This window comes from Centropristis striata, chromosome 23 (assembly GCF_030273125.1).
Source record: "Centropristis striata isolate RG_2023a ecotype Rhode Island chromosome 23, C.striata_1.0, whole genome shotgun sequence".
Taxonomy (NCBI): Eukaryota; Metazoa; Chordata; class Actinopteri; order Perciformes; family Serranidae; genus Centropristis; species Centropristis striata.
Window position 1 is genome coordinate 25,283,760 of NC_081539.1, and position 7,935 is coordinate 25,291,694.

A 7,935-nucleotide genomic window follows, 5' to 3' on the forward strand; every position below is an offset into this window, starting at 1 on the left:
TTTTCAGAATATAATGGAAGAAATGATACTTTGGTATTTTAAAAGGGTGTCATATCACCAGCAGAGTCCGCTCTGACAGCTCTCAGTGATGTCAACCCTATAGTGTCATTCAACACTGGGGTAAGAACTAAACACACAAAATGACAATGACCAACATAACTTGCCATTCTAAACTGACACATTACAAAGACCTCAAAAAAGTGTATTTTGGAACATCAAACAGTAAACCATCGCAAACAAACTGTAATCTATATATATTGGGGATGGGCATGAGTACTCAAGTACTAGAATACTTGATTAAGACGCAGTATTCGCTCAACATAGAGATCATAGAGAGAGACATAGAGAACTCGCATTGTTTTTTTTTGCTTTGTAACTGCCAATCTTACTACAATGTGCTACTATAACAGGTGGTGACAGTAATGGCATCACTGCAATAGAGAGCAAATGAAATGACGAATTATGTCGGCCAACCTGGAAATAGCATCTCCATGGAGTCCACTGAGAAATAGCCTATGGGAATTTTTGCATTGGATTTTGGATTATTGCAGAAAATAAGCTCTGTGGCAAACACACACTTCTGATGCTTACGTGTTTTGTTCCGCAGGATATTCTTCACAATTGAACACCAATTTTATGACATTTGAAGCGTTAATGCGGCCGACAAAAGTGAAAAGCTAGCGTTATGCAGTAGCGAACGACACCACGGTCACATGACTTGAACGTCACTATCGCTATGCTTCAGACGGTCTCTGACAAGCTAACCAGTGGTTTTGACAAGCTAGCAAATCAATCTACAAGAGCACTGAAACACATGACTAGAGGCTGTAAGGCTGACTAGTGAGAGTTACCGTCCGGGTCCGGTGTGATGACGTTTAATGTGTAGTCTCAATTAGCCACTTGTTAGCAACCGCCTTTTTAAGGACACGTAAAAACTCCAAAATTCACAAGTTGGAGTATTCAGTAACATATTTTATGTCGTACAACATAAAATACGAACATCCCTTAAGCTTGTGTTAACCACAGACCCTATTTCAGGCATCTAACCAAAAAAAAATTCAAAATCCTCATTGAGTTTGAGAGACTCCATGGCACTAAAAGGCTAACTTACTTTTGGGTTTAAAAACTCATTCCTCTAGCGCCCTATACCAAAACAATAAAAGTTTGCGGTGCAACACAGTTGACAGGGTTGCAGTAAACCACTGAGGTGCGTTACTTTTTCACCGCAATCACAAAAATTCTGTATCATCACAGCCCTAATGGTACCATTATAACATTTCAACAACTTTCCTCATGCAGATTTACTATGATCGTTTTAACAATGGATAACAGCACTGGGTTACCCCTGGTTACCCCATGACTGAATTTGCCACAATTGAGTTGCAACTCAAAAAACCATGACTCCAAAAAAGTTGAGACACTGTAAAACATAAAACCAGAATGCATCAAATTCAGAATTCAGTGCATATTTAAAAACAAAAGTTATCAGTTTTAACAATAAATATATTGTCTTTGCACAGTTTTCAATATAGTATATGTAAAAAAAAAGGATTATGCAAATATTGCCACTGTTTTATTTACATTTTAGACAATGTCCCAACGTTTTTTGGAATCAAGTGTTGTCATTCGAGTTGTAATTCTACACCTTCATCTTAATCCTAATTAGGGCTGCAACTAACGATTATTTTCATTATCGATTAATCTGTCGATCATTTAAACGATTAACCGATTAGTTGTTTGGTCAATAAAATGTTGAAAAATATCAATCAGTGTTTCCCAAACCACAAGATGACGTCCTTAAATCTCTTGTTTTGTCCACAAACTAAAGACATATTCAGTTTATTGTCATAAAGGAACAAAGAAACCAGAAATATTCACATTGAAGAAGCTGAAATCAGAGAATTTGGACTTATTGTCTTTAAAAAACTGCTCAAACCAATTATTCAATTATCAAAACAGTTGACGGTTAATTTAATAATCGATTATTGTTCGATTAATCGAATAATTGTTGCAGCTCTAATCCTAATATGAAAATCCACCAGTATATAATTATTGGATTTTTGTTCTAGCTATTATCAGTATCCAGTATTGGTCTGGCTCTAATGTAAACACATTAAAGTCAATGGTCAGGGTTATCTCAAGGGCTTAATCATCTCACTGGCATAAAACTGACAAACAGAAATCACAAAGCAGACCACCTGCCAAACATATGAACATCACCTGGCCATCATCCAGCCAGGACACAACATTATATAGAGTGAACGTGAATGGCATTAGCTGCCTCTCTTTCTCTGCTCTGCGCTCTCACTGCGAGAGGCACACTGGCAGATGTCAGTAGCTTTCACACGTTTCTGGCTGGCTTCATCCACCAGCCTCCTTCCTCCTGCCTGCGTCACCTCCCCTCTGACATCACATGTGACATCAGGCAGGACCTCCGAGGGGATCCCTGTAGCCGGGCAAACATCAGATGACTTTCAAAGGCTTTGGCTAAAGCTACCCAATGGCAGAAAAACTCATTTTCTTGATGGCCTAGAAATAAAACTGAAGACAGACAGAGAGAGCGGAGAGAGGAAAATAGTCTGTCAAAGCAGCTACTGCACATATAAATGCTGGAAAGGGACCGTCTAGCCCTGGGATAATCACACTGCCTCCTGCAACACCAGGAAGTTGTCCCAGTCCACACTTATCGCTGGCTGTTTGGACCACTCCTGAAAGTTGAACTGGTATGACTCATTTCATAGCCGTGGAGGGCCCCTCCAGTTTCGCTGACCAACCCTTTCCTCCGCTGCTGGAAGGAATTAATGAGCTGCTTCCCTTCTTAATACGCTCCCCGTCCCACCATACCTCACCCCCCTCAGGGCATCTAGCAGGGCCTTGTGTTCACACACCATCCCAGTCTCAGGGATGTGTGAAAGACCTACCACATAACACACATGCGCCTACGCACGATCACATTTAAGATTCTTCTTGCACTGTTCTGTGAAAATGCACATTAGCTGGTGCTGGTCTGGGCTGTGTTTTGCAGGATTTTGTCTTCTCTTTTCATCAGCTGCTGTACACATACTGCAAAAAGGGGTGTCTAAAAACAAGATGAAATCATTAAATCTGAGGGAAATGATCTTGCTGCATGGACAGATCATTTCACTTGACAAGATTTCTAAAATTAAGATTATTAAATCTAGAAATAAGCATGTTGAATGCTTAAAATAAGAAATTAACTCTTAAAACAAGATAAATTATGTAACACTTCTAAATCTAAAGTTTGTTTTATCTTGGTAAGAAACAAAAAATTGTCAGTGCACTCTGCTCGGGCCAGTTCATCACTGCTTGCAGCTTTAATTGATCTTGTTTTAAGAGTTAATTTCTTATTTTATTTTAGATTTAATCATCTTAATTTAAGAAATCTTGTCAAGTGAAATTATTTGTCCATGCAGCAATATAATTTCCCTCAGATTTACTGTTTTTATCTTGTTTTTAGAAACACCTTTTTTGCAGTGCACACACTGTCAGGAAAATGATTCTTTACTGACATTTACTAACGGCTTTTCATGAAAGCTCACTGAGCTATAAAGATCTTGGCAAGAAGGAAAAGATCACTCCCAGGCAATGTTAATAGTACTTCCATAAATACTATAAGCAGAAATAATCAGACCTAAGGCCACGACACACCAGCCCAAATAAGAAGTGGGGATAAAATAGGGAAAACTACACCTACGTCTACTTAAGTACTTGATGGTTCTGAATTAGTTCAGCAACGTTGAAATAACTCAACTTCAACACATCAGGAGAAATCTTGGCTATGACAATGTGGCCTCTAGAGGTCCCTACGTGACAGTAACAATTTATGTGCAAGACCTTCTAAAATTAAAGCCATTAAGCAATTGCAAAAGCTGTGACATAATTCGAGGTGTGAGTAAAGAGCAGAGCAGTGTTTTATCCATCCAATCTTGTAGCCTATTAAATATTACTGTGCTGTAAAAACCTTTTAAGTGCAGTGTTCAATATTAAAACGTAAATCTTAAGCATTATTTACCAATTTGAGCACAGTGGCACAGCAGGATGGCTGTTTTGACAGTTTATTCATGCAAGGCTGTGAGGCGGCGGTGCGTGCAGGAGGCTGCATGGGGGGAAGGAGAAGAGAGGTCAAGCAGCAGCCATCATCATGCAAACAGCAGGTGTGACAAAGTGACAACATGCAAACATCAAAGCAACCAAACTTGGCATACCATTTGTCAAGGGCAGTTTGCAGCTAATTCCCATCGCCATTTGGTGTTCCTAAGCATCGGAGCGGAGCCGAGAGCTACACGGTACTGGACCTAGTGTTGTCATCATGTCGTTACGAAATGATTGACAGGCTTGGCATGACGCGAGCCGCGCTGGTTCCGTTGCAGGTTGCTGCCGTAGCATACTAGCCTAGCCCCGATGCGCGCACTTCACAGACGCAGGGAGAAACCAAACGAAATCCCCTTAAAACATCTGTCTGTTGAAGGTTGCGTCACTTTAAGGGATATATTGACACCTTTATAACAAGAGTTAAGTCCTTATACCAGTCACATTAGGTCCATGGTTACATTCGGCGGATATATGACCCACTATGCAGACTGTATTTCAATGATAGCTCTGTTTTATAACTCCAGCTGCTTATTGCACACTGTGAATGGACTCCCACTGAGGAGATTTAAGGCAAAGCAATTCTACAAGTTAAAATGTATATAGATGTTAGGAGTAAGACCAAATGTCTTCCGAATACAAGCCCTGGCCCCAAGTATTTCACTTAAGTCCTTAATTAGTGTTCTTCTCGATATAAATCTCTCCTCGATAATACAGGACATATAAAACTGCGTGATGTGGACGGAGTTTGGCCTCTCTGCCACAGCGGAGCGACTAACGGGGCTAGCGCTAGCCCGGCTAGCTCCATCAGCAATCTTTAACCTTCAGCTGATAGAAGCGCGTCCGCAAATAGTGGCAGTCGCCCCCGCACACGCTTCAAGTTAAAGAAGAAACACCGCCATCCTCCCACACCTTCACCTTCTAATACGGCGTCCTGAAAGTAGGAAAGGAAACGTCTTAAATCCTCTAATCCCGGTAGGTAGAGGAGGCAGGGACAGCCGGACAGGAGAGCCGAGGTAGAGGCTGCTGGCTCGGCTGCAAGTTGAGGGACCGCTGGAAATGTTGATGCGACTCTCAACCTCTGGGTACTCCTCACAGCAGCGGCTCCTCCTCAGCCGATAGTATGGGAACGTGACATTTAAAAGATGGAATAGAGTCCCAACGAAAGGCTGAATTAGACACGGCGTGTCGCCAGACCTGGAGCCAAGTCTTACCTGTGAAATGCGTCGTCGCGTTGCCGCCTAGTCCCCAGCGCTCATCCCCGCCGCTGCTCTGGACGGACTGAGCTGGATCTGCTGAGGGAACAGCCCCTCTACACCACAGCACAGCTCTGAGGAGGAAACATCCCTCTGCTCCAGCGGGGAGGCAGCTGGATGCTGCTCAGCGATAAGGTCACTTCACACTCAGCATTTCAAGCCAAAGTGATCAAACTCATGCTGTCTGTCTGTCTGTCTGTCTGTCTGGTCCTGTAGGCAGAGCAGAATGCCATTATTATATAATTTACATACTGTAATTATGGCTGCAATCAAAATGATTGATGTCCACTTATAAAGGTTGATTACTTGGAAATAATAGTGTGTGTGTGTGAGTGTGTGTGTGTGTGTGTGTGTGTCACCTACACACATATCTAATCTTTCTTTATGTTGTATTGTGTATGCCTCTATATCGCATGTCAACAGGCTAAATATTGTGGAGCTGCAACAATTATTCAATTAATCGAGCAATAAACGATTATTAAACTAATTGTCAACTATTTTGATAATCATATAATAGGTAGCAGATTTTTTTAAAGACAATAAGTCCAAATTCTCTGATTTCAGCTTCTTCAATGTGAATATTTCTGGTTTCTTTGTTCCTTTATGACAATAAACTGAATATCTCTTTGGTTTGTGGACAAAACAAGAGATTTGAGGACGTCATCTTGATATTTTTAAACATTTTATTGACCAAACAAGTAATTGATTAAAATAATCAACAGATTAATCGATAATGAAAATAATCGTTAGTTGCAGCCCTAAAATATTGTATGTTTATTTTCAACTATAACAATAAACATGATGTTCTTCATTCTTGGACTTGCTTTCTTTCTGTCAACATATGCACAGTTTCAAGAATTAGTGGATTAAATTATTAGTTAATTTAAATAAAATTAATCAGCACCAATTGCAATAAACAATTAATCAAAATTAAAAAAATATCCAGGTTCCAAGTTAGGTTTGGTTGGGCAAATCACTCTGGCTTTAGTTAATTTCATTGAACATTATCTGCTGTTTTCAAATGTTTAATAAAACAAACTATGAAAATGGGATGTTAAAGGGGACATATGTTCATTTTTATAGGTTCAAATCTGTATTTTAGGGTTTCTTCTAGAATATGTTTCCATGCTCAAATGTTAAAAAAACACATTATTTTTCTCATACTGTCACTCTGAATACACCTGTATTCTAACTCCATCTGAAACACTCTGTTTAAGGGCCTGTCTCTTTAAGTCCCCCTTCTGAAAAACCCCAGTCAGCACTGTGCTCTGTGTTTCACCATCATTGCAGCCGGGGAATGATTGTAACAAAACTGTAGCAGCACTCTCTACAAATATAAAGTTGTGACCTAATAGAATTACTGATGGCTCGTTTTAAGGCACAGATTCTGAATACAGCCAGTGATTTTTTTCTCTGTGGCTTGATTGTTTGATTCTTTCACACTATTTATATAGCACCTAGACCTGCTTCATAATCAAAAAAGACATGGAAACTTCACTTTTCACAATATGGGCCTTTAAGTGAAAATGAATTCTCCATATGTATCTGCTAGAATGTGTTTCATTGGGTCTATATTGCATAACATAAATCATTCTTTGTGTATAGCATCATTATTATAGAAAGTTATGTACAACCGTTTATCAAACTTTGGTCTGCTTTTGTTTTGTTTTTTTGCTTCTTCTGTAAGGTTTGCCAAAAACCTGCCTTGCACACGTCTGGCTCCGGGCCATCAGAGCTTAAAGCTGTACTCCCTTTCCACCTCTTAAAAAGAACAGAGGACCCTAAAACCTCCATAATATTGACACAGATGTTGCATACAACTAAATTCCCCTGAAACTAAAGGGAGGCTGGTAGGCTTCTGTCGGCCCTGGCCTGTGTATTCCCACAGTGGGAATCATTTCAGTGGACTGACTTGTATCTGACCATTGAAATATAAATCAGCTGTTAATGTGACCCTTTGGCAAAAGCTGCAACAATAATGATATTTACTTTAAGTCAGCTTCATTTTGAATTACCTACTTGATGATTATCTCCTTTCCTGTAAAGCTAGCCATTGTCCCAGTTGTTGACTTTACAGTACATATCCTGTGGCCACTTAGTCTAGGTATACCCATGCTGCCTTGCATGCTCGTTTCGAACTGCAAGGCAGCATGGTGTCCATGGCCGATTCTTAGCCCTGCTTTTGGTATCCAATCACAGAATGGAGAGGGACGGCAAGATGATGATGCGTACTATTTGACAGACGGAAGCTTGTAGTTTGCTTACAGATCCAACATGGCTGCAGCAGACGCCAAGCTCTCTTTGGATCTAGCTGTAGACAGTGTTCCAGATAGTTTAGAGCGAAAGTTTATTTTGAAAGAAGATGTACGTTTGGCTTTACACTCTTATCACCACAAAAAGGATGTTTTAGCTTTGCTTCCAACAGGATTTGGCAAAAGCCTAATCTACCAACTAGCCCCGTTAGTGGCTAAGTTAATGGAGTTTAGCGAGACCCCGGTCGTTGTCGTCTCTACTTACGTCATCTGGTATAATTGATATGATTGGCTACGTACAGGCGCTTATGATAGAC

At 40.3% G+C, this 7,935-nt stretch overlaps 1 protein-coding gene across 2 annotated transcripts in view; it reads right to left on the reverse strand.

Annotated features, from left to right (window-relative positions):
- jcada (junctional cadherin 5 associated a) overlaps window positions 1-5,434 on the reverse strand; it is a 29,222-nt gene extending 23,788 nt beyond the window's left edge. Inside the window, exon 1 of one of the 2 annotated variants that reach the window (XM_059326565.1) lies at window positions 5,325-5,434. The gene's annotated coding sequence lies outside the window, so the exon portion shown is untranslated. Of the gene's footprint in view, window positions 1-4,033; window positions 4,111-5,324 lie in introns of those variants that run through there. The other variant, XM_059326566.1, reaches the window with a different exon arrangement.
- Between the last annotated feature and the right edge of the window lie 2,501 nt (window positions 5,435-7,935).